Below are 27,378 nucleotides of genomic sequence, written 5' to 3' on the forward strand. Positions count from 1 at the left end.
TGGATAGACCATGGAACACAGTGAAGACAGTCATCAGAAAGTGGAGATAATACGGGTCAACAGTGAAGTTGCAAAGAACTGGATGTCCCTCCAAAATTGCTGAAAAGACAAGACAAAAACTGGTCAGGGAGGCTGGCAAAGGACCTACAGCAACAATGAAGGAGCTGCAGGAATTTCTGGCAAGTACTGGTTGTGTACTACATGACAACAATCTCCCGTATTCTCCACATGTCTGGACTATGGGGTAGGGTTGCAAGATGGAAGTGTTGTCTTACAAACAAAAACATCCAATACCAGCTGAAATTTGCAACACAATACATACAGTCTCCCAAAAGCATGTGCGAAAATGTGTTATGGTCTGATGAGACCAAGGTTGAACTTTCTGGTCACAATTCCAAAAGGTACGTTTGGCATAAAAACAACACTTAGCATCACCAAAAGAACACCATCCCCACAGTGAAGCATGGTGATGGCAATATCATGCTTTGGGGTTGCTTTTCTTCAGCCGGAACTGGGGTTTTAGTCAAGGTGGAGGGAATTATGAACAGTTCCAAACACCAGTCACTTTTTGGCCCAAAACCTTCAGTCATCCGCTAGAAAGCTGAAGATGAAGAGGAATTTCATCTTTCAACATGACAATGACCCCAAGCATACATCCAAATCAATAAAAGAATGGCTTCACCAGAAGAAAATTAAAGTTTTGGAATGGCCCAGCAAGAGCCAGACCTAAATTCAATAGAAAATCTGTGGGGTGACCTGAAATGGGCTGTGCACAAGAGATGCCCTCACAATCTGACAGATTTACAGCTCTTTTGCAAGGAACACTGGGCAAATATTGCCACGTCAAGATGTGTCATGCTGATAGACTCCTACCCAAGATGACTGAATGCTGTAATTAAATGAAAATGTGCTTCAGCAAAGTATTAGTTTAAGGGTGTGCACACTTATGCAACCAACTTATTGTACTTTTTTATTTTTTATATTTTCCCCCTAACAGATTTGTTTGTTTTTCAACTGAATTTGTACAAGTTATAGGTCACATTAAAGGTGGGAAAAGTTTTGAAATGATGTGGTCTCATTTTTTTATCACAAAAACCTGGCATTTTAATAGGGGTGTGTACACTTTTTATATCCACTATATATCACCCATAGCTCTACTACTCTCAGCAATGCTAACCTTGTTCTTAAATAAAGTAGTACCAAAAAAAAGGAGCTTAACACTTCTTACTTAGCACCTTCAAAACAACTAGTGATCTCATAAAATAATGCCAACTTATACGCAAGGGAAGGCATCTAGGTCTAGGGAGGGCAACATGCACTGTACTCGGCACTCATCAGACCCACCAGCGAGTATAACGCCTCTTTCAGTATGTACCTTACCAGGCACATGCAATAAAGAGATTCCTCACAAAAAGAAAACAGGGTATAAATAAACTGTCCTAAACAAAAGACCTCAAAGATCTATCACCATACTATGTTTTCTACAGACTGCTAAGACATCATCTATGTCTGCCATACAAGGCATTAAATCATATACTAGCTAGCATGCACCCTCTAAAATAACTTCTAGGCAAAATAACTCATGGAATACATTTGGGTTGCATGGCTAGGCTTATAAAGGCCCTTGTGGTCATTAGCCTAGTATATACCTATTCACAGACGTATGTCGCACACTCTAGAAATAGGTTAGTACCATGTAGCTTTCTAGCACCATTCTCACCAATGTCAAAATTATCTCCTTTTAATACAGTTTATTAACTGGGTTAAGGACTAATTTCAGGTGTCACCTGGGATCACGATCTGGTAATGTGACATACTAAGAATCACATAGCAGGCAGATGAAGACTTAAGGAATCAAACCCACGACAATGAAATGAAGCTTATTAGCAACTTATAATATTCATCCGATGAGTTACTCTGGCAGACAATAACAAATGAGAGGCAGAGACTGAACAGTTGTGTGGGTTAGTTGCCTGCTATGGGGTCAAATTTCTGCCCTAAAATAGCTCAACCATAGACAGCTTTGCTACTCTATCTGAAGCACATAATGTTCCAAAACAATTATGAGCCTCTACAATAATATTGGGGGGGGGACTATAATCTCAGTGCTACACTACTAATATAACATTGCACAAAGCATTAAAGACAATATGATCACAAATCTACATGCTAACGCCATTAAGGACAGTTCCTAACAATACTGGCTACACAAAGTGACTCTTACTTGTCTCTTTCCCTCTGTGAGAAAGAACGGTTAGCAACCATATGGTCAGTACACTGGGGAGCATCTAATGTTTACAGCAACACCAATTCTTCATGATAAACTTCATAAATATTAGACTTATGCTCTTTTTGAAAGTGAACTGCAGAGTCTGCAATTCATTTCATGTGCTGGTTATTAATCTCAGCAGCCCTGTAAGAAAGATGGCCAATGACCATAAAACGCTGCCCCCCTACACAGACACTGTTTAACCTTCTAGGCTCACTAATTAAGCACAGAATGCCGACAAAAGACTCTGGCACTTTGCCACTGCACAAATTATCCAGAGATGGATGGAGAAATTTTCACTGGTGTGTTACTCCCCAAAGGTAGAATAAGATGCACAAATGCTACAGTGGTAATACTCTTAACACAGTACTATCATCAGGACAGATGAACACTGGCTACACAGGACAACCATCAGTGCAGACATCAGATCCACAGCAACACCATCAGCACAGAGAGATACTGGATCCACAGTAACACCGTCTGCATAGGCAGACTGTGGATGTATTCACACAGTATAATGAAGTGTTTAATACCATAATTCCACCATTATTTCACTAAATACAATATGTATTTCAGTTTTGCAACAGAAATATAGTGGCAGTACTTCTCATTAATACAGCTTCAGAGTATTTGGTAATAAATTGCTTAAATTGCTTAAATCCAATGCCAATATTCAAATTCACAACATGTTACTAAATTACACTGAGTTTATAGCAAAATTACAGCACTAATATTCTAAAACAGTATGCAGTAATTTCACTGAAGTAAGATAAAAGGCATTCATTTAACTCAATATACACACACAGACATACACACACACACACACACACACACACACACTTATAACATATAAGTAATCATAAAAAATAAAGTTATAAAGGCAGAACATTCTAGTAACATGGTGGTACTATTCTGCTCTAGATAATTAATTCATCTGCTTATTTTTGTTGATCAAACTAGCCCAATTAAGCTGAGAGAGCCCCCTTTCAGTAAGGTCCCCAGAAGAAAAGCTCTACATTTAAGTAAAAAGTAACAAATGATTATAACTGCATACAACGTAAAAATGACGAGGTTAGGTAATAATTACATGCAAAAAGCCAGACACATTAATAAATGATTACACAATTTACAGTTTCCAGTTATTTTGTTGTGCATGCTATTTAAGGTGTGCACACAGCAGCACATAAACAAAATGATGTTACTGTTAGAGCAGTATTAGTGCAGCACTGAAGTGGCATGGTTAGAGGTAAGTTACAGCTGAGTGGTATGAGGTCCAGCTTTTATGAGACAGGTGTTTTCAGTGGAAAAAAGAAAGCAGTAGTAGTTAGTTTGGAACCTTATTGGTATTAGTGGTTTTATCTGATAATAGAAAATCATTGATCAAATATTTTTGGTCACCCCAAACACATTAGATGCTCATCATATGTTCATTGCTACAGTAGCCTTCACTATATGAGTTATATCCTGCCAAGGATATAACAGCTGGACAGCTTCCAAAGCTTCTGGGTACTTTCCATGTGCCCAAACAGTCAGACAGCTCGAGATGACTAAAAAGACAGGTTTGGGCAACAAGCCCTTTAGAGACTTCACTCCTCTGAGTTTTTTGAGGATCAAGGGTTGGCTTGTGCTATTCCTTTGCTTAGCAGATACATTTCTTTGGGAGAAAAACTTGTGTTATTTTACTTTTAGGGGGCTGGCTAAATGTCTTAAAGTGCTTTTTACTGGGGTTTTTTTCTAGGAAAGATGAACCATTTTCTGATTGACCTTGGAACTAACTGTCAGTCCCATGGCTGATCCTTCTTCCAGCCACAAAAAGAAAAAAAATTAAGCAAACAGCCTTTGTCACCACAGCAGGCTAGCAATTTGTCTCTGCCGTAGATGGGGGATTCTGCTGTGGCCATTAGTTGTACCTTAAACCACTTGTCTTTTACCCCGGATCCCTTTGGTGTAGCACATACGGCCACTATGGACTTCGGTTCAGCCACATCCTCTGCAGCTGTTGAGGTCTCCCCAGTGGCCAAGGGAGAAACTCTTATTAGTCCTGGGAAAGGGAATAGAGAAGGCTTTCCTGTTTTGTCTGAATGTTGCATCTACCCGAGGGGAAGCTGCGGCTGCCAATAATAAAACATCCGCGTTTTCCTGTCAAAAAGTAACAAAAAGCTAAACATGTATCTACTTCACACTCAAACTTTAGGACAAGAATAATTTACTGGGTTTAGCTCAGGGTTTAATTCAGGTTACTGCACCTTCTTAAACTTGTTTCTGGTAAAAAAGAGGAATACCTACTTTCTTGAAGAGATTCCCCTCTTTTCCAGATTCAGAAAATCGAACGGGACAGATATGGGGTTTTCTCCCTCGGATTTCTGATTTAGACTTGGGAGAACTCAGTTCTGATTCTCCCTGAGGGTGTTTCTCTTTTTCTGAAACTATTTCCAGAATGTGTCAATGTTTTCAGTGGGAGGACACTGAGGTTTCTCGGTCACTCTGAAAATACTAGGAGTGCTACAGAAGAAATTTCCAGAGCCTTCACCTACTCCACCAGTTCTGTCAAGTTTGGAGAATGTGTTTGTTACTGCCTGCAAATCTCTTCATAGCCAGCCAGCTGGCCTTAAAAAGGCAGATAAGATGTATAAAAATCCTTGGTCTTTTAAGATTTTATACACTGTTTCCAAACCTGATCCAGCAGCTGCAGCTTTAGTTAATCCTACTGCTGCTAAGCATTAGTTAACTCCAATACTACTATTTCTGATAAGGATTGATAAGTATGGGAAAAAGTGTATGCTTCTGCAACTTTGATTTCCAGAATTTTGAATTGTCAGGCTCGTATGTTAAAGTTTGTTCTGATTTGTGTAAAAGTATCAGGAATGTTTGTCTGCAGTTTCTTTTCTGTAAGGAAAAATCTGATTTAATTTCTTCTACTGTACAAGTCAGTTTACAGTGTGTATATAACTCAGTTGATAACTTCTTCCAGAGTTATTGTCACTGGTACTGTTTTAAGAAGGTTTGCCTGGCTGTATTCTCAGAACCTCTCAGTCAATGTTACAAATGAGATTCTACATTCTCCAATGGACAGAGATTAAGATTTTAGCCCCTCTGCTGCAGAGGTGATCAAAAAGTGTAATGAAGGGGATAAGTTGGCAAGGAATCACAAGATTTTTCAGCCCTCCTTTTCTAAATTTGCTAAGGGAATTCTCTAACCCCCTCATTCAATTTTAGGAAAACCAAAATAAACATTCTGAACTAAATGCAGGTAAAAAGACACTTAAGAAGAAATGGCAAGGGGTTCCAAAAAGAATTCAGGACCCTCCCCCCAAAACAAAGAACAGTCCAGCAAGTCCCATGTGAATCTCTACTTTTCTCTTTGGCAACAGTTTCAGGCAAATGGATTGTGAAGATCATTCCTTGAGATTACAGACGGCAGTTGAAGGAAATTTCTCCCTTCCAGGGTGTAATCCCTGCCCACCAGACCAGACTCTTATTTCTACCTGTCGTTGATCACATGCTGTCCCAGTAAGTGAAGAATCTCCTTCCCAGGTGTGAAAAGGTTTTATTCAAGCATGTTTTTAGCGCCAAAGAAAGAAAATGCTTGGAGACCAGTTCTGGATCTATCTTTCCTAAACCAGGTTGTGATAGTGCCTAAGTTCAAAATGCTGCCAGTTCACAACCTGTTACCTCTTTTTTCTCATTCAAGTTTCCTGGTAACATTAGATTTAAAGATGTATAACACACCCCTATTTATCCAGATTTCAAGCATTTCTAAAGGTTGTGATCCAGACACAAACATCATCATTTCACTCGCTTACTCTTTGGACTATCCACTGCACCAAGAGTGTTAACAAAGTGTCTAGCTCTAGTGATAGTTTATTGCACAATACAGGGTATCCACATTTGTTTCTATATTTAGATAACTTGCTTATCTTTGCAGAGCCTTTTTCAAATTGTCAGGAATCGTTAAATTGGGTGAGAGATCTCTTACACAAGCTGGGATTCCAAGAGAACATTCAAAAGTCTTGTTTGACTCCTCACAAGATTGTGTTCCTGGGGTGTCAGCTAGACAACTCAGTTCAAAGAGCTTTTCTTCCACAGGAAAAAAAAATATCTATATATATTTCTAAGGTTTTCCACTTGGACTTCTGTCACTATGAGGGAATACCTCAGGAAACTGAGTTTTATGGCATCCATGATTCTCATGATACCAATGGCAAGACTCCACCTAAGAAAGACAATGGATTCTGAAGTCTCTTTGGTCCCAGCACCAACATTCCGTCTCCTTTCTCACTTCTCCTTTCAAATCCCAAGGCTTGGGTTTGTCAAAACAGAAATCACTTGGTGGAGACAGCAAATTTCCCTCCCTGTTGCAAATCAAGTCAGTCACCACAGATGTCTTGGACTTTGCTTGGGGAGCAGATTCAGGAGAGATGATAAGTGCAAGGTGTGTGGAACACCACGGACAAATGCAAGGACATAAATAGAAAAGAGATGTTTGTCCTGATCAAGGTGCTCAACTCTCTGAATCATCTCTGGTCCCCAGGACCTCATCAAGTTGTTACAAATAGTACCACAGTTATGTAATACATCAACAAACAAGGGGGAACCAGTTTGTACCCCTTTTTGCAGGTTAGCCGTGTTAGTTTGGGATACAGTTTCACAGCACAATCTCAGTCTTTAGGCATCAGGCATTCCATCACAGCACAACTGTGTAGCAGACAAGCTGAGCAAGTCGTAGGCAGACCCTCACAAATGGAAACCTAGATCGGGGGTCTTCCAAGATTTGATCCATCTGTGGGAAGTTCCTCAAGCAGACCTATTTGCCTCTTCTCTGAATAATCAGTTGGCAAAATTGTGCTCCAGGACTCCATGCAACAGGGTTCAAAAGGCAGATACCTCCTCTTTTCTTTTCCTTTGGCAGAAATGTTTCTGTATGCCTCCCTACCCTTTCTACTGATACCCAGGGCACTTCTGAAGATTCAGAACAAACCCCCCCCCAGATCTCTGTGGTAACTTCCTTCTGGCCCATGGAACAGTGGTTCTCTCTTTTTCTTAGAAATGGCAAGAAGCAATTACCACAAACGTCCTCATGAAACAGCTCTACTCACACAAGACCACAGGTGTTTGATACACCCTGACACCAGTCAACCTCAACTGACTACCTAGATGTTACAATCCTAATTCCCTTTATGCACCTTGTTAATGAGGGTGTGCAGCAGGTACTAATGAAGGCATGAAAGCTTTGTTTATTTCTTTATTTATTTTACATTTGTTAACCGGGAAATTCTGACTGGACCAGGTCCATTTTCAGTGGAGACCCAGGGAGAAAAGCTCCGGCATCAGGTTATACAAATACAGTACATCCAGCATAATACACAAAACAAGTTACATCATGTATGCTGAGCATAGTAATATAACAAGAAATTAATAAAACACTCCAGGTAAAAGAAGATATAGAACAAAGGTAAAAAGACAAGGTCAGTTATACATTGGTAACAGAAGAAAATATATCAAGTAAGATTCTACAGTTAAAAGTACCATTTCAGAGGACCAAGCCTACAGAGGATCAGAGATCCAGCAAGTGATTAGAGAGGAGTTTGGGGAGTTAATAGCAGTGTGGGTAGGGTTATGTGATACAAGGGCATAACCAGGTACTAAGAAGATGCGATTTGAGGGAGTTTTTGAATATGGATGCGGAGGGGGCAGTGGACACAGACAGGGGAAGAGTTCCAATTTCTGGCAACGGTGTGAGAGTACAGCATTTTCCCTGCATTATTGTTAGCCTTGGAGATGGAGAGGAGAGATTTTTCACTAGATCTTAGGTACCGGTTTGCAGTATAGACAGTAACTAGGTTGGATAATGAGGGAGTTTTTTCAGGATATTTGAGAACATTGTAGGCTGTGCCCAGCTGGTGATAGTTAAGTAGCTGTGGTAGCTCAAGCCATTTTAGTTCTTTTAGTGCAGTACAGTGATGGGTTCTATAGGTTGAGTTAGTAGCAAACATGGCTATTTTATTGTAGCATGATTCTAGTTTGTCTAGGTCACATTGTCTGATTTGGGTAAAGATTGGTGCTGCATATAATAGAGTTGAGAGGAGGTGGATTTGTGCAAGAGTGACTCTTGCTTTTTGTGAGAGAAAGGACTTATGCCTTTATAGGGAGCCTAGCGTTTTGCGTACTAGTTTTATGGTATATGAGATGTGAATATCAAAGTGGAGATTATTGTCTATTTCAATGCTCAGAAGTTTGGTGTGGTTAGAAGGGGAGATGGTGGTGCCATCCTTTGATGTTATGGTAAAGGAGATGGGGAGATGATCTATTAGGGGTAAATAGTAGCAGTTTTATCTTTTTGGGATTTAGAATTAGTTGGATACCTGATCTCCATTTTTCTACTGAGTTGAAGATATCTTGAGTGAGTGTATGTAGGGTGGTGGGAGATTAGGTGGAGCAGATCAGGGTTGAATCATCTGCATACTGTATGAGTGTGGCATGTTGTGTAGAGCATTTGAAGTTATTTGTGAAAATAGAGAACAATAGTGGGCCCAGTATAGAGCCCTGTGGGACTCCTATGGTGGTCGGAAGTTGTGTAGACAGAGTTCCTTTCCACTGGACTGATTGTTGCCTGTCAGACAAGTAGCTTCTGAACCAGGCTATAGTAGAGGAGTTGAAGGATAATGATGTTAGTTAGTCTAGTAGAATGGAGTGGGAGACCATATCAAATGCTTTTGAGAGGTCTAGGAAAATGGCCGATACATATTTGTTATCATTCCTATGAAGGTTTATATGATTAGTGAAGGACAGAAGGGTTGTGGCAGTGCTGTGATGTGGACGGAAGCCATGTTGTGTGGTAGATAGTAGATTGTGTGTGTTAAGAAATGTCATCACTTGCAACTGGATGCATTTCTCAAGAATTTTGGATAGGGGGCAAAGGATGGCAATAGGTAAGTAGTTGGAGAATTCATAGGAGTTACCTCCTTTATATAGAGAGGAAAGATGTGAGATACTTTCCAGAGCTTGGGTATGTAGGATTCTAGTATGGAGACAGGATATGATAGGGAGTCAATAGCCATTTTAGGTATGTTATCAGCTGCCAATGTGGTTGGCTTTAATTTTAGGAGGAGTTTTTTGATAGTTGAGGTGGGCACTGGTGATAGGTTGAAAGAGAGGGGGATGTGGGATACGTTGGGTTGTGATTGAGGTAGACTGTTTTTGGTTATTTGACTGGACAGGGCTAAGATGGATTTAGTAAAATGGTTATTAAATTGAGAAGCTATGTCTAGGGTATTGTTAATAGAGCTGGGTGCTGGAATAGTGGTTTTGCCTGGCTTTAGTAGGGAGTTAATGGCATGCCAGAATTTTTTTGGGTTATTTGAATATTTCCTTTAGGCCCTAAGAAAATAGTTTTGTTTGTTTATTTTGGATTCAGCCTTGGCCTTGTTTCTAAGCTGTTGACAGTATTGCCTGTAGCTAGGGGTTTTGTCAGTTTTCCAGATTTTCCAGGCTTTATCTCTGGCTTTTAGTAAGGCTCTGGTGTCCCTACTTAGCCAAGGTGTGTAGTTGGCTTTAACTCTGATTTTTCTGCTGGGAGCTAGACTGTTAAGGATGTTAGAGAAGGTAGTATTGAAGTAGTCTACTGCCTGGTCTAACCCAAGTGTCCATAGTGGTTCCAATTGCAGTGGCTTAGGACAGTACTTGGGTATTGTGGGGTAAGGTTAAGGTAATCTCATACGAGTTTGTAGACTACTGGTTTGGGGTGATTGGAGTGTTTGTGGAGTAGGAAGGTGGGGAGATGATCACTTAGGTCATCTGGGAGACAGCCTACTGTATAGTTTTCTTTGGGATAGTTGGTTAGTGTCCAGTCCAGTATGGATTCTTTATTTGTTTTCTTATCTATTCTAGTTGGTTCTTCAATTAGTTGAGAGAACCCATATAGATTGATATGTGTAGATCGGCTGCTGGAGTTACAGGCTGCCCAGTCGGTGTTAAGGTCTCCTAGTAGGATTGTTTCCTGAGGTAGATTGTCCTTTGTCCAGTGTAGGATGTCTTCTATTATGAGTGAGTTGTTGCCTGGAGGTATGTAGCAGCATATTATATTGATCTTCTTGGGGTTTTTTATGGATAGGACAGAAAATAGGACTTCAGCATTTTGAAAAGTGGGTGGTGTGGTGTACAGGAGCTGGAGGTTAAGGGTGTTTTTAAAAAGAGAATGGCTACTCCTCCTCCTTTCCTGTTTGTTCTATCAGATCTAAGTGTATTATACCCTGGGGGAAGAAAGTCTTCATCTTGGATACTGGGTTTCAGCCAGGTCTCTGTAATGGTGAGTACATCATGGTTGTAGTGGGCTATGAATGCATGTAGGTCTGTTAGCTTGTTGGTAATACTTCTTATGTTGAGATTTAGGATCAGCAGGTCAGATGTTGTCTGGCTGAGAGGGGACCTGGATTTGGGTGAATGTCACCAGAGGTTAGCATAGTTTGTAGGAGTGTCAGTATGTGCTTTTTAATATTAATCGTTTGTAAGCTTGGTCTAGGTGTGTTTTTCTTAGTGCGGTGAGATGTCATTTTTGTTAGTAATATGTAGTTGTAAAATTTATGATTATGGGGCAGATGTAGAAGTGTGAGTGGGTTTGAGAGGGTGGGCTAGTGTGGGTAGTGTGATAGGAGCAGTTGTGCAGTGGTAGGTCTGTTTGTAACGAAGCTAGGAAGGTTAGGGATAGTAGAGCTAGTGCTAGGGATGCGAGTGTGGGTAACCTGATACTACTTTGAGTGAGTAGTACAACTAGGATTCCTGGTTGGTTGTGTGTGAGGGTGGAGGTGTGTTGTCTGGGAATGTGCTGTTGGTAGTGGGATCAGTGTGGGATGTAATTGGATTAGAGGGTGGGGGAAGTAGGATGAGCGGGTTGGGCTAGTTGTTAGGGGTTGGACTACTAGTCAGGTGATTAGGGTTTAGAATAAAGGTAGAAGTAGTGGGGGTGGGTGGAAATTGAGGGCAGGGAGGGGAGAAGAGCAAGCCCAAGCGCAGCGAGGGCCAGCAGAGCGGGGCTAACACTGACTAAAAGTGTTTCTTTAGACTTTGGTAAGTATGTAGTATTGGCTTAAATGGTTATATTTTAAACTGTATTATAAACGGTATATTTACACTAAGCTATAAACTATGTTGTTATGAGCACACAGTATAATTTTCTGACATTCTTAAAAGGATATAAAATTAAATCTGGGGTTAGTTACAAATGAAACAGGAGAGGTAATGAAATGCTATTTTATAGATTTGAGTATTTCTCAAAAGTAAATAGACTTTAGTTTGGGGGCACTACCTGGAGAGTATTATGCAGCTGTTTCTTCCTGGTGATGTACTCATCAGTATAGTGGTTTGATTAAGGAACTATACAGCAGAATGTACTAATACACTCACTAACATTTGTTTAAGTTAGTGCAGGTAAGGTATTTTTCTGTCTAGACACTTGGAAGTTAAACACCTACATTAGTGTTCAGCCTCTTTAGTTGCAGGACAAGTGTTTGTGGGTGCCCAATGCGCAAGAGAGAAGTTTGAAATTTCCGCTGCTTGATATTGGGGGGGGGGGCAGAGAACTGCTTGACCTGATGAGTGGTTTGGATTACTGAAAGAAAAATAGAAGAAAATGATGGGTGGTTTGGATTACTGAAAGAAAAATAGAAGAAAAATGGAAGAGAGCATTAGTTTACGGCAGCACATACTGTGTGACCAGTCAGATTGGACTTGGTTTAGCAATAGTCAATAACAAAAATGTCAGGTAATGGTTATTTCCTGCTTCAGCACCTGATAACATAAAATCTTTTCTTATGGCAACATACAAAAATAAAATGTAAATAACATATAAAGCAGTTCTCTACTAAATTAAGCAATATATACTTTCAGGGTTTCTTTTGAGAACGAATCCTTCTTTTATCCCTAAAGTGGTATTTGAGTTTACTTTAAGCCAAATTATCCATCTCTGTTTTCTTTTCTGAACCTAAAAGTGAGGGAGAGGGTAAACTCCATACTTTGGATGTCCGCACACAACTTGGGTACCATCTTGACAGAACTAAATCTTTCAGATCTTCGATGTTTATTTCATGCAAAGGTAAGGAAAAGGGACAACTTGTGTCAACGCAGACTATTTCTAAATGGTTGTCTAAGGTTCATCTTTTGTTATACTCACCACAACAAAATTATTCCAGGCAGAGTCAAGGCCCACTCTACCAGGGCCTTGGCTTCATCTATGGCTTTTGCAAACAGCTGGATTCTAAGCAACTTGGTCCTCTGTAGGTACTTTCACACAAAGCACTAAGTTTGATTCCTTCTCTAGGTCTGGATCAGGCTTTGCTAAGAACATAGTCCAGGGGCTCCTGGAGTCTTTTCATTCCACCTCCTAAATGTTTTAAGTTTGGGTAATCTACCTGCATAGCTAAGGCTACTGCAGCAGTGGTCAATGTGATGAACATAGTACAGTCGTGTAAGTAAACTTAACATAACAATAGATGTTTGAATGATCACTGCTGCAGTAGCCTCTCCCTCCATCCCGTGTTTTTTGGTGTGTTGTTTATGCTAGGGTGTAAATTCTTATTTTTTGTTGTTTCTAGCATTGTCCTTTCAGGGCTCTGCCTCCCTGTCCTTGTTGGCATTAATGGTCTGAATGTCTCGGTGTCCAAATTGGTCTTTTTAGTCAGCTATGCTTCAGTTGATTAATGGTTTGAGTGCATACAAAGCCCAGAAGCTTTTGAAGCTGTCCGGCCATTATATCCTAAGGCTACAGCAGCAGTGATCCTTCAAACATGCACTATTATGGTAAGTTTACTTATGCAACTGTACTTTCCAGGAAGATGTTTGATTTTTTTTTTACTTTATTATAAAATAATTTTGTGGCAGAATCTGACTGTATATCATGTGGGACAAAGTCATGCAGTTTGCTTAGAGCGAGTCCCTGTGATGACTATTTTATTTAATTAAGTGCACTCTTAATTTGTCTTTTGATTGTAGGGCATTTGTTTGGTTTACTTAGGATACTGAATATTATTTTGAGATGAGAGTAATTTGTTTAAAGTGTTTTGGAATTCTGATCAATTCATTTATTTTAATGTTAGATGCTGAATAGCTTTATCTGAGTGGTTTGCTTGTATGTACATCATGTTAAACACATGACAAGCTTGGAAGGGCCTGTGGCTAACACAATTTCTTATGTTAAGTATGTTTCTCACATGTTTTGGTTTAGATATAGTCAATATGATGGTCAAACTGCAGGTTATGATCTATGATGACCCCTAAAAGTTTAGTGTAAGATATGTGTTTTGCTGTAATGCTTTGATTAGATGTGATTTTATAATAAGCATTATTATGTGTAGATTATTTGCTAAATAAAAGAAACTGTTTCACATTTAGCAACAGTTGGGGTTCTGTGATCCATGTGTCAATGTTATGCATTACAATATATGTTGTTATGTATTAGCATCAGTAAATGAATATTACCAGAATATTTGTAATAATGTTATACTACTGAAATATTCGGAACTACGGAAATCTGGTACAAAATATCTTAAAATATTACATGCTTACATTAACACAGCTACTCCAAACATATATGTTACCTTGACGCAATCATTTGGATGAACTGCATATTTCTATTGCTTGAAATATACTGCAGTAATATTTAACCATTAAAATATTGTCATTTTCTTTCACTGTAGATTTATCACATAACTAAATTATTTTCCTCTTTTGTATGAGACAAGAGAAGACAGAAGAATCTTCTCGTTGAGGCGGTGGTGCCCCTGTATACACTAAAAAAGATATTAATAAATACTATGGGAGAAAATACAACAACAATGGCAAAACTGCTCCACAGAAACAGGAGCTTTAATTAAAAGCAATGACAATTTAACTCATTCACTCCAATGGAGCTCAGGAAGTTTGCATTGTAACTTCCAATGGGCAGAGCCTTAGCCTTGTGACAGAATCAAATTATGTCCTCTACCTAAACTGTCTACATATATTACTCTCTCTCTCTCTGAAGTAGTACCTATGCTATTAAATGCATATTTGTTGTACTATGCCATAATGTTATTCTGAATTGTTTTTATTCTAGGCATTGCTACATTCCTTGTAAATAACTTAATGTTAACCAAATTTCTCAAACATATCGCTACTGCATTCTCAAAATACTGTACTTTTACCTTGTATATATTTGTACTGTCTATTTCTCTCTGTTTGTACTATTAAGTATCTTACAACTTGAATTGTTTAGGTTTTTCTTATTTTTTAATTACTTTCCTGGAACTTTTCTCCTCGGGTCTCGACTGAAAAAGGGCTCTCTGGGCCCAGTCGGACTAACCCTGTTAACAAATGTAAAAATAAATAAGTAATGTCAAATGAATGTTCATATTTCTGGAACCATAGGTGTTATGAAAGAAGTATAAATGGCAAACTCTTCTGCACAAATTATTTTTATAGTGGTAGTATTCTTTAGGTTTTAGGTCTTAAACCGAATTTTATAAGCCACAGTAAACACAGTAACTATTACATTTGTAATATTTTGTAAACAACTTACAATATCTAAGCAACCACTCGAGTTACAAACATACTATCAGCAGCATTTTGTTCATCTAGCTGAGAGCTTTCATATGAAGCTAGGAAGTTGTGTATGTGTTACTTGGTTGTTGAAATATTTAGATAAATGTGAAAATTATATCTATATAAATCAATATCATAAACGCAACAGTTAATACCAATTTACCTGCACTAGACAGAGGTCAAATATTAATGCAGCTGAGTTTGCCACTGTGTAAGCCTTAAGATGAAATATTTTAAAACCTTGTACATAACATGGTTTTGGAATTATTGATGCAAATATGAACAAGCAATATTTGATGTCTAGAGGCATCAGTATAAAAGTTAACTGCAGATGCACCTGGAGGTGTCATTCGGATATAGGACCTATGCTATCAGGTGCTTGCAACCCAGGTTTGCACTGCAGGGAGCATTGTAAGAGCTGAAATAAATTATGTCCTCTTCATCTACAAGCCAATATCCCATCACTCTGACAAAATGGCCTGCTAGGGCAGCTAGCTCGCACTTATTTATTAACCTAAGAGAGACATAAGGATGGCAGTTGGGGATAGCTAAATGGTTCTTCAGAGGTGTCCCCTTTATGTAGTGGTAAAATGTAGGATCTTTTCCAAATGGATGAAATTTATTGTTAATGGATTGACCCACTGAGTAGATTAAAAACTGGGTAAGCTACGGCTTCGGCAGAAATTTTAAAGTACTCTGCTAGAAGGTTGTTCTGCAGCCAGATATGTGGGTTTTAAGTTTTGGTGCATATTTAGATTGTTTCTGTGTGGGTTGGTTTTAGGGTAAAATTGGCATTGGAGGGAACAGGATACATCTTACTGGTCAGACAGGTATTACTGTTATTATGGTTTTAGGGTAAAATTGGCATTGGAGGGAACAGGATACATGTTACTGGTCAGACAGGTATTACTGTTATTATTGAGACTGGTTGCGTTTGGATGAAGTAAACATTAAAGCTGGTGGCAATAGTTTCAGGGTGGAAGGAGTTGGCTGTTTGATCCTACCTAGTTGAAGCAGTTTATTCATTTATTTCCACAGTTTTGAGTTGTATGGGCATGTATTTTGTAGCATAAGGAAGTAATGTTTTCTTATTTTCAGTTACTTTTTCAGTGAGATTTCAGAGCTGTTTGAAGGTATGGAGATTCTGCTATGTTGTATTTTAACCATGTTCACCAGGTTTTAACCCTATACTGCATCAGTCCTTTGGTTGAATGTTTAAGTCATGGGGTAGGGATTCACTTTCACCTATTTTCTTACTACAGACACCATTTTGTCTAGATTGTTAAGAAATGTTTGGTTTAACTGTAGTGTTTGTCATTAAGTTAAATGATTTTAAGGTCACTAAGTGGTGTTATTTTGCAGCAGATAACGGGTTCCTGTTGACGTAAGTTGGGAGCTGATCATTAATGGTGTCAGAATGCATTCCCCCAAATGTCATTTTAGTGGGAACAGGTGTTAGTATGTACTCTGAAGTGCTGGTCCTAGTATTATTTTTACTATGTCTTGTAGGAGTAGTGATCATTTGGGCAAAGCCATATAGTTTTATGGGGTGCTAAGACATATCCGTGACTGTTGAGTTCCAGTCTATGTTAAAGTCTTACAAGATTATAGTCTCTTGGGGGATATTGCTGATTATCTAGAAGGGTATATATTCAACAGTGGGGATCTTATTTCCTGGGGGAATGTATACGGTAATGATGTAGATGGTTTTGTGGGTATTTAGTTTAAGGAAGATGACAGGCAAATCAGCATTATCAAACTGGGGAATAAATAAAAGGGAAAAAAAATAAGTAAGTCAGGGAATGATTAGAATTCACAAAATTAGTATTGTTTCAACCTTTGATGTTAGCCAAAAGTGTTCTTCTCAGCACCCAAAATGTATCCAGAATGGTCTCTTTATGCACTTCACACGAGTTTACGTTTATTGGCAGCATATTTTAGTCCAACTGTAAATTCCTTTATTTAGTTGTGTTGTTCCTACTATTGAAGCTTCTGTCATATGTATATAACTATATGTTTTTTTTAAATCTGTTTCATTTTTTTTCTGTACTGTACACAGGACTACAGTGACATACTTTACTAATACAACTTATTACACAACAAAAAGTACCTCCAAATTTTGTTTGATAACTTCCATGGGGTCTTCTACCTTTCTTCGGCATGGAACCACTATTAGAAAAACAGGCCAAAACTCCAACATCCATATCACATTTGTACAAACCATCCAAAGTCATGGCCTGTATACAGACTACTAATAGTGATATTTCACAAAGTCACTGAGTTATGTGCTTATTTCACTCTTTCACAAAGCCTAATGACACAAGCCCACTGACGTACACAGATGGTGTTGGACTGCAACAAAGGTAACTCGGGTTCAGTGATGGAGGTGGGTCACTGGACAGCCAACTAGTTAAAAAAGGCCTGAATATCTGAAGGACCATTCTCTTTCCTCATGACAGACATGGGGCTGCATCACCATTTCATAGGGGCTGGAGGAATTCTGTCACTGATGCTCATGATGTGATGAAAGCCTTATGATGGCATGTCATATTGTGCTGTACATATGTTCATGAGTTCACATGATCAATTGTCAAGCATATAACCTACAGGTCTTTGAGACACCTTGACTGGTGCAACCTCATGGTGACGTTTACTACTTGTCATATAATATACTTGTATGTATAAATAAATACACACACATACATATATATATATATATATATATATATATATATATATTTTTTTTTTTTTTTTTTGGGGGGGGGGGTTAAATGTATACATTCTTGCTCCATAACCTTGAAGGGCACTGCGTAATGTACGTCACATTTTCATATTACTGATGTTTATTTTTAGTGTTAAGTTTCCTGATCTAGTGTTAACTCCAACAGTAGTGCAGTCTAGGCATAGACATTTAAAAAAAATGGATTAGACATTGCCTTATAGACAAGGCAGAGATCACTTCCAATTTTCTTGTAAGAAGTCTGACGTCTTCCTGAGTAGTTCAAGTTTTCCAACCTGATAATATTTCTGGTAAGGAATCATTGTAACTGTTCAAGTTCTTTCAGGTCACTTGTTTGAAGGTTACCAAATGCAGTCTTGTTTATAAAGTAGCACAATAATTGCACTGGAGTGTCTAGACATGCCCTTTAAAATCAGATGGATTATAAAATCTGTTTTATGTAACTGGTGTTGCTACACACTGGTCAACCTTTAAAGTTGAAAGATACCACTGGATCTGCAAGAGTATAACGTTTGCTGAGCAGTTTGAGCCCTTGCAACTGTTTTTTTTTTCTTAGCCATCTTTTAGGCACTGTTAACTAGGATGCACTAATTAGACATAGTAATTTCATTTTGTAGTTTGTACTGGTTCAAGTTGATTGATTTCCTGTTTATAAGGTTGCATTATGGCTTACAGATATGAACATTAGAAGACATTTTTGGGTAAAGTGCTAGATTTCTGAATATGTATAATATAGTTTATTTATATTTTGGTAATCAGTACATGACTTTTCATTTTGTGTTTCTCAAATGTAATTTTTTTTGTCTGTCGTCGTCCTGAAATCTGTAATGATGGTGTCATTGTTTTTGATTTGGTTCTTTATTCTGTAATAATTTCCAAGTCTCATGATGCTATATTTATTGATATGGACTTCAAAAACAGTTTTTTTATTTGTTGTAAATCATCTTGGGGACTTTCAACACCTTTTATTGAAATAATTAAGTTACATAGTTTGCATTCATCAGAATATTTGGTAACCCATAACTCATTTCCCACTTTTGCGTCTGAGAAGACCAGCCTAAAGGAAGTGGAGGTGGTCCTGGGTGGAGCCACTGGTAATCTCTGTTGGAACTGACAAGTAACCCTTTCCTTGATTTTTTCTGTAACCAGTGTTTTTAACAGCTGAACTGCATATGAATTGATATCGAATGCCTATGAATTATTTCCTTATGTGGTATAGTGCCAAATCTGTTAACAAAAGCAAGATAAGCACTACACACCATCAGCCCTACATAAGTTTCATGGATACATAACGTAGATCAACTAACAAGGCTCTAATCGCACTCTCCAAAGGGCATTACAGCTCTGGTGACTCCCTGTATTCTAGCAACATTGCCAAGACTTGGAACTCCCTACCCCTACAAATCAGGTTACAACCTAACAAGACCATCTTCAAAAAACAGCTTATTTCCCACCTAAACTCACAGACATGCAACTGCCACGCATGGGTGACATGTTCTAACTCCTTTCCCCTACCCACTATCCAACCTCCTCTTTAAAACTCCCACAGATGCACTATATATTATCACACGTTACTTGTAACTCCCTAGCACCTGGGTGACATATTCCAACTCCTTTCCCCTACCCACTATCCAATCTCTTTAAAACTCCCACAGATGCACTATATATTATCACATGTTACTTACCAACTCACTGCCGCCTACTTCCCACTGTCCCATCTATACCCACTAACTATCCCATAGACTAAGCTGAAAAGCTTGCCCTTAAAATGTCAGTGCACCTCATATGAACTTTTCTATATTCTCTTCCTTTTTTAGTTTTCCTTTCTTGTCTTATCTTCAGTACATCTTCAAGATTATCTCTACTAAACATACTGTATGAACAACCATCATATGTTACTACCTGCTATACTTTTAATTCTATGTCTAAATCTCTATGCTTATGTAAATATCTTATGCAATCATATATTAGTATCTGCTATATTTTTAAAGTGAATGTGTAAACCACAATGCTCATGTAAATGTCTTATATGTTAGCAATTGTTCTGGAGCTTTTCTCCCCAGACCTTCGCTGAAAAAGGACAGCTCTGTCCAGTCGGACCTCCACAGTAAACAAATGTAAAATAAATAAATAAGTGATACTATTACCTCTTCAAAGAATGCTGCAAGGTTCAGAAGGCAGTATGTATCTTTAATAAAACCATACTATTCGAGATTTTACAGAAATAGGTCCCCTGTGGCATTTTGGATCAACTCCATTATGACTCTCACCATAATTTTACATAGAATACTGGTTAGGTTGACTGGTCGAAAATTGTCTTGCTCTGCTGCCTCCCCTGGCTTTGAGAACTGAGGACAAGTCCGTATGCTAACATTTTATTTCATACGATTAATGGGGGTATAGTCTGAAAGACAGCCAACTGGGAATACTGTTGTATGCCATGGAACTTGAGTTTGTAATTCTCTTTGTAAAGCAGTTATCATGTCTGTAGTTAGAGGACAGATGTCTCCCCTTGTCTCTTAATCACCCTGACATATTTGTTCTACTTGATGTGAAGTTTGCACATTTCTGTATGTAAGCATATTCACCATGATGTGGTGAATGCCCACTTGACTGTTTATTGATAATGTTACAGCTGTAATTTTTCTCTTTTAATTTGTTTTTCTACGACCTAAGGTGAACAAAGTGCCACTCAACATTTCCCAACAAGTTCACTTAGTCAGATACATTCATTAAGACCCAGGCCCCCACCCCCAGAGCTGATATGACATGAAAGGAGGACTCCCTGATCCAGGATGAATTTTCCAAAGTGAAAGCATGGTAAACGGACCATGGTGGGGAATCATGTGAACTAATGGTGCCTTCTCTGATGTAACCAGACCAGGCAAAAAAGCAGCCTAGTAATACGTGTTCATGATACTTTGAACCAGAGACCATCAGTTATTGTTACCGTGCTTCTTTCCAAGTGACCTTTCATTGCTGTGTTGCTGCGTGCAGTTAAAGTTGCTCAGATTTTATCCCTATAAACCAGTTCAGGTGTTGTACCAGGGATATGCTTGACCAAAGAGCAACTTCCATACTGTTGCTTTAGCCAGGATTCTGTGAAAATTGCACTTCTAAGCCTAGCCAAAAAAGTAACCTGGCTTTCGCCACCCAAGAAAATAATTTTCCTGTGCCCCTGTCAAGCAGAGCCACAGAAGTGATCCCCGGGGTGAATTTCCTATTTCCCATCCAATCATCAAAGTTTTTCTTGAAGAGTGCTAATGAGGAGCTCTGTTTGACATAGATAGGTAGTCTGTTCCAGAGTATGAGAAGTCTCTGGGACAGGAATTTATCCCTTCAGCATGTTCTGTTTATTGTGATGACAAGGTTTAGGTCCCTACAGCATGTAGCTCGGAGGGATTGGGATTTCTTTAAGTGGAGCATGTCCAACAGCTCTGGGTTTGACATAACTTTGTATGTTAGGCAGAGATCGCCCCTGAGTAGGCGATATGCGACGAAGTAAAGCTGGAGTTTTTTGAGATGGCCTGCGTAGGGCATCTGTTTGAGGCCAGTAATCCTCTTTGTGAGGTATTTCTGTGGCCTCTCCAGTTGTTGTAGAGATCTTGTGAGGTACATACTCCACCCCCCCAACACAACCCAAATGACACATAGCCCACAAACTCAGTGTGCCACTCAACCACAGCCCATAAGGCTTAACAACGTACCAAACACTCTAGTCATAGGTGACTCTATAGTCAGGCACAATGATGTTCCACTCACCAGGTTAAACAAGGAGAAAGTTACTGTCAGCTGCCTGAGATCCGCCACATAACGCACGCACTCGGGTCACTCCACAACAAGTACAAATATGACTCTGTCATTGTCCATGTTGGTGTGAATGACCCGAGACGTACCTCCCTGGACTACATGAAAAGAGACATGGAGGAGCTCTCCGATCTTGTAAGCCCAGGCAGGTACGACCCTAGCCCTGAGTAGCATCCTGCCATCACCCAGAATGATACCACTGTACAAGGACAAAATGATTGACTTCAACAATTGGCTAACCTTATGGTGTCATTCTAAGGGGATCCAGTGTTTGTCTGCCTGGGATGACATGATTGACAGACGATGATGCTTTGCCAGAGATGGCGTGCACCTGTCACCTTTGGGATTCCGGATACTGGCTAAGGCTCTTGCCACCCCTATAGTGCCTTTTTTAAGCAAGGTTCAAATGTCAAATTCACCGCCATAACAGGTACAAGCAAGCAAAATCTGAGGGTAATGCTACTCAACGCTAGAAGTCTAAACCTTAAAATGCACTCACTCGAGACACTTCTCAAAATGGAGAACATCGACATCTGTGCAGTGACAGACACCTGGTTCAAAGCTCCAGAGAGCATCCCTGCATTACCAGGCTCTAATTCATACCGCTCCTTTCAGCCACCTAACCCAGATTGAAGCACTAAAGGTGGAGGCGTGTCCATATTCATTAAGGATATCCACACCTCCAGGCTAGTTGTAAAGCATAATGCATCCGAGATTATGCAAGTGCAACTAACTCTGGGCAAGACCGCAATCCAAATTGTAGCTTGCTACAGACCCCCCACCATGCCCCAGGATTCCCACTCCTCATTTCTTGATACACTGGAAAATATTAGGGTACAACCCAACACCTAATAATGGGCGATTTCAACTAACCCACCATTAATTGGGAAAGCTACTCATGTACCAACTCTTTTGCTCAATGTTTTCTGGAATTCATAAACTCCAACGACTTGGATCAACTTATTCACACCCCCACCAGGGGCAGCAATATCATAGACCTGGTCATTACCAACATGGGTGACCGGTGTTCCACACCAGATGTCAATTCCTCATTGGTCAGATCCAACCACAAGCTAATCACCCTAGACATCCACATACCGCCCCCACCCCCCATTAGGGAAACCACCATAAAAAAACTTCTCCAAAGCCAACTTCACACTTTTTAAGACAGAAGTGGCAAACTTCATGACACCCATGCAGATGGACAATAGAGGTACAACTGCTGAATCCTACACAAATGCACTTTATAAGCACTTACACGAGTGCATGGATCGTGCTATCCCTAACAGAACCAAGATTCTATCCTCCAAAAAAAGAAAGCCAATCTGGTGGTCCTCTGCCATAAACAAACTCTACAACAGAAGAAAGAAACTGTTGCAAAAAAGAGTAAAATCCCATGACTTGAGGAACTCCCTGGTCAGCCTCAGCAAGAAGCTGAGATCCCTCATAAAATCCTCCAAAGCTAGCTACGAAAACAAAATTGCCACTGACTCTAAAAACAACAACAACGCATTCTATAGCTATGTCAAGAATCTCAATGGCAACACTCACATCTGTTCTGAGTTACAGCAAAATAGCACTAAATATACAGAACCAACTGATATTGTCAACATCCTGGCATATAGGTTCAGTGCTAACTTTACCCCCCTCTCACTCCCTAGAGGGCCTATCTCTATACCGGAAGAATGCAAAGTACCTGTAATCACGGCTGCACAGATAAAAACACACACTCTCCAAAGCCAAGAACACAGCATCCATGGGACCTGACAATATCCCAGGCTGCGTTCTACATGAACTACAGAACGAACTGGCACCCCACCTAAGAACCATGTTCAATCATAGCCACACCTCAGGCTTTGTGCCCACTGAATGGCGCACCGTGACGGTTATCCCACTCCACAAAGGGGGAGCCACGACAGACCCCAGGAACTACCGCCCCATTAGCCTGACGAGCCTGGTCTGCATGGCCATGGAATGTATTATCATGGAACTCATAAACAAAGACATTGTTAATCTCCAAACTCTGGACCTCACCCAGTTTGGGTTTGTAAAAGGCAGATCATGTCTCCTAAATCTGATAGACTTCTTTGAAGCAGTCACCAAAGTCATAGATGAGGGCAAGGTGGTTCACACAGCCTATCTAGATCTCGCCAAAGCTTCCGACACCATCCCCCACTCCGGAATTATAGATAAACTCACTAAACTAGGTATAAATCCCTATTGTCACAAGATGGGTTGCCAACTGGCTCACGGACAGAACCCACACTGTGAAAGTAGCAGACTCCAAATCTGACTTCAGGCCAGTGACAAGTGGAGTACCACAGGGTTCAGTCCTGGGTCCTCTCCTGTTTGGTATCTACTTCTCTGAAATACAGGCTAACACAGAAGGTCTTTGGCTAACGAAGTTTGCAGATGACTGCAAACTAGGAGCCATAATCGAAACTCCTAACTATGTGGACATCCTACAAAAGAGGCTCACTGAGACAGATGCCTGGTGTCAAAGACATGGCCTCAAGCTCAATGCCAAAAAGTGTATGGTCATCCCCTTTGGTAAAAACTCTGTACCCATGAACTACCACATATTTGGTAGTCTACCTAACACCGAAAGTGTGATAAGAGACCTTGGGACACAGGTGGACAGTAATCTCTCCTTTGATAATCACATCACTACAGTGGTCAGGAAATCCTTCTAAATGGCACACCTCATCACAAAAGGTTTCTCATCCAGAAAAAAAAGAGGTCATTGTTCCCCTCTACTCATCAATCATTAGACCCATTATAGAGTACAGTGCCCCTTTTGGTATGTACCTCACAAGACATCTACAACAACTGGAAAGGCCACAGAAATACCTCACAAAGAGGATTACTGGCCTCAAACAGATGCCCTACGCAGACCGTCTCAAAAAACTCCAGCTTTACTCTGTCACATATCACCTACTCAGAGGCGATCTCTGCCTAACATACAAAGCTATGTCAAACCCAGAGCTGTTGGACATGCTCTACTTAAAGAGATCCCAATCCCTCCGAGTTACATGCTGTAGGGACCTAAACCTTGTCACCACAACAAAGAGAACATGCTGGAAGGATAGATTCCTGTCCCAGAGACTTCCCATACTCTGGAACAGACTACCTATCTATGTCAAACAGAGCTCCACATTAGCGCTCTTCAAGAAAAATCTTGATGACTGGATGGGAAATAGGAAATTCACCACAGGGATCCCTTCTGTGGCTCTGCTCGACAGGGGCACAGGAAAATCATTTTCTTGTGTGGCGAAAGCCAGGGTACATTTTGGGCTAGGCTTATATAGGCCCTAGGGCCAACAGCCTTGTACCTACCTATGAACCTCAAGCACCATATACAAAGGATCTTAGGCTCTATCAATAAATTACTATGGCACGGTGGCACAATAGGTATGTATCACAGCATATACCCCTACCATGGAATAAACTAGATCTGTATGTTAAGCAGAGTAGTACCCCAGCTTCATTCAAGACTAACCTAGAAATCTGGATGGGAGCTCACAGACTGCCCTGATCCTATTTTCCAAACAGAAGTAAATTCTTGATGTTGGGTGTTCCAGCTATACTATTAATGGTCTGGCAACTGCCTTACCTAGAACAGTATGTGTCTATCCACCTATGCTTACATGAAAATGTATATTATACTATATTATGTATTACTGTACTATATTATACTTTATATAATAAATAATCATCTCTATGCAATAAGCATGTCTTAGCTCAGTAAGTTGGCCATCACTTGGATTGTTACCATTCCATTATGATTTAGCCATAGCACTATGATTTTGGCTCTCAGATTTAGTCTTTCTCTTACTAGATTTATGATGTTCCACTTAAGTCAGACATGTTTTGAGATACATACTTCATTACGTAAAATTAACCTACACAAAGATTAATACCAGTAACTATATAGAATTTAGTATATAAATACATTCTATTAAGAAAAATAAGAAAGTCCTCCTCTTTCTTGCCTTCTAATATGACTCTTAAAGGGCATTGCTATGATTTTTAGTGCTCAGATGTCGAGAGGTGTTTTTGCCACTTTTCAACTACCCTAAGTGTGTTCGTTTTAGGCACCCAAGATTTTGTTGGTCAGATCATATGCACAATGCATAGCTCTCAACTTCTTAGAGCAAGAAATCTGGCGAAAGACATAAATAATGGGGGGGCAAAGGCCTAAAAATAGGGACAGTTTTTAAATATTGCTCTTGTAAGCATAGGAAGTTGCTAGACCAACAGGTTTTGCATTAGCATGAATTTTCTGAATGGTATGAAGTCTGAAGCTCAAATGTTTGTCATTTTTTTCTGACTTCTATCCTCAGTGACTGGCCAGAAAATGTAATGCTTTAGGAGGAAAAGACCAAAAGCATGAGGTAAAACTCTGGACGCTGCGGAAATCTGTACGGTTGAGAGGTATACGTACAAAGCAGCAGACTTCCCTGTTTTTTTTTTTTTTTCTAAAATAAAGGCTCAGTACTGTATAATGATTTGTTTCAAATGTTAATATAATACTGTTTCAAGATACAACTTAAGTCTTTTAAATTACTAGAAACGTCGTACATATTTTTGCCCTACTATCTCGGGTCATTTACAATTTTACATGTTTTTACAGAAGAAAACTGCCCAAATGGGAATTGTAGTGCATAACAAGAAACAGGTGGTAACTCCAATCACTTGCAGAGAATGAAACAAACGTACCTTATAGCTCAACGCAAGTAAAGTCAAAATAGCTCACAACTAAGTAAATAGTGTTTTCACAGCCAACAATCTCCTGTACGACTCGCAGACAGAAATATTTTTCTAACTAACTCCAAACTTTTGGTCGATCTAGAACTAGGCCGTCATAGATTGTATAATTATGCCGATTGTGATGCCAGCACTACATCACACACACACTTGCACTACTGGCCACTGGTTTTACTGAAAATAATATTGACACCACCAGCACGTTGATGAACAGGTTACCCGCCACATTAGACGTCATATGGAGGAAGTTTTGCAAACTTTAGACGGGCTTAAAGTGGGGTTTGCGCATCTTGCAGGGCGTTTAATTTGCAATATTTCATGGTGGGGGCACAGCATCTCTAAACCTTAACTGCAAGAAATCCGGACAAAACTAAAAATAAAATAATGCGGGTGGGGACCCGAAATCGGTACAATTTTAAACGCTGCTCTTAGAAACTTGCAGGGTTGCCAGGTTAATTGTTTTTGTGTTACCGTGCATTTCCTGAAGGCTATGAAGTCTGAAACTGAAAATGTATGTCATTGTTAAGTGAGGTTAATCCTCCATGATTAGTCAGAAAAAAAAAACAGCATTTTTTGAAGAACGTACCAAAAATATGAGGCAAAAAAATCTGGAGAGTCGAAACTGGGATATATAAATACTCATGGTATACCAAAAGTAAACAGGTGGTAATTCCAGATTAAACTTTACCAGCGTTCCATTTCATCCCTGCCACTTCATCAAATAAACTTAATTCTGCTTTAGTGTCAAAGACAGGGTGTTCTGACTCTTTTAATTTAAATAAATTGTTCATGTTGTAAAAGACACACACGCATACTTCTTACTGGCTGCATTTTGCTAAGATATTAACATTTTAGTTCTGCAGAGTCTCGCTGTCGGTTTGCTCAGATAATAATTCCCATACTTCTGTGATGGTTTGGTGGTGAACTACTGTGACTTTTGCATCATCCTTCTTTCCCACTCCCTGCCCGTTGCTTTTTGGAATACGTCATTATTGACAGCTCCAGGATTGTTTACATTCTCCCCGGGGGAAAAAAACACGTCTCTTCGATAACGTTTCGAACCTAAAACGTACGGTGTGTGTGGGGGGGCATGTAACCTGTACCGACAGATACTTTCCTGAAAGACTTTCTAGTCTAAAATTTAAAGTAGTATTTTCATGTTCCTGTTATGTTGTGATTTTTTTCTTGGTCTGTAGCCACTGAACTTTCTTGCTGAAAACGTTTG

The 27,378-nt window shown here is 39.6% G+C and overlaps 1 protein-coding gene across 6 annotated transcripts in view; it reads right to left on the bottom strand.

Moving 5' to 3' along the window:
* LOC122811791 overlaps positions 1-26,462 on the bottom strand; it is a 188,738-nt gene extending 162,276 nt beyond the window's left edge. For 3 of the 6 annotated variants that reach the window (XM_044083896.1, XM_044083868.1, XM_044083860.1), the window contains exon 1: positions 26,106-26,462. The gene's annotated coding sequence lies outside the window, so the exon portion shown is untranslated. The remainder of the gene's footprint in view (positions 1-26,105) is intronic. The other 3 variants (XM_044083906.1, XM_044083887.1, XM_044083877.1) reach the window with 1 other exon arrangement.
* Positions 26,463-27,378: the final 916 nt, after the last annotated feature.

Source organism: Protopterus annectens, chromosome 1.part1 (assembly GCF_019279795.1).
Source record: "Protopterus annectens isolate FY-2018-M chromosome 1.part1, PAN1.0, whole genome shotgun sequence".
Lineage (NCBI taxonomy): Eukaryota > Metazoa > Chordata > Ceratodontiformes > Protopteridae > Protopterus > Protopterus annectens.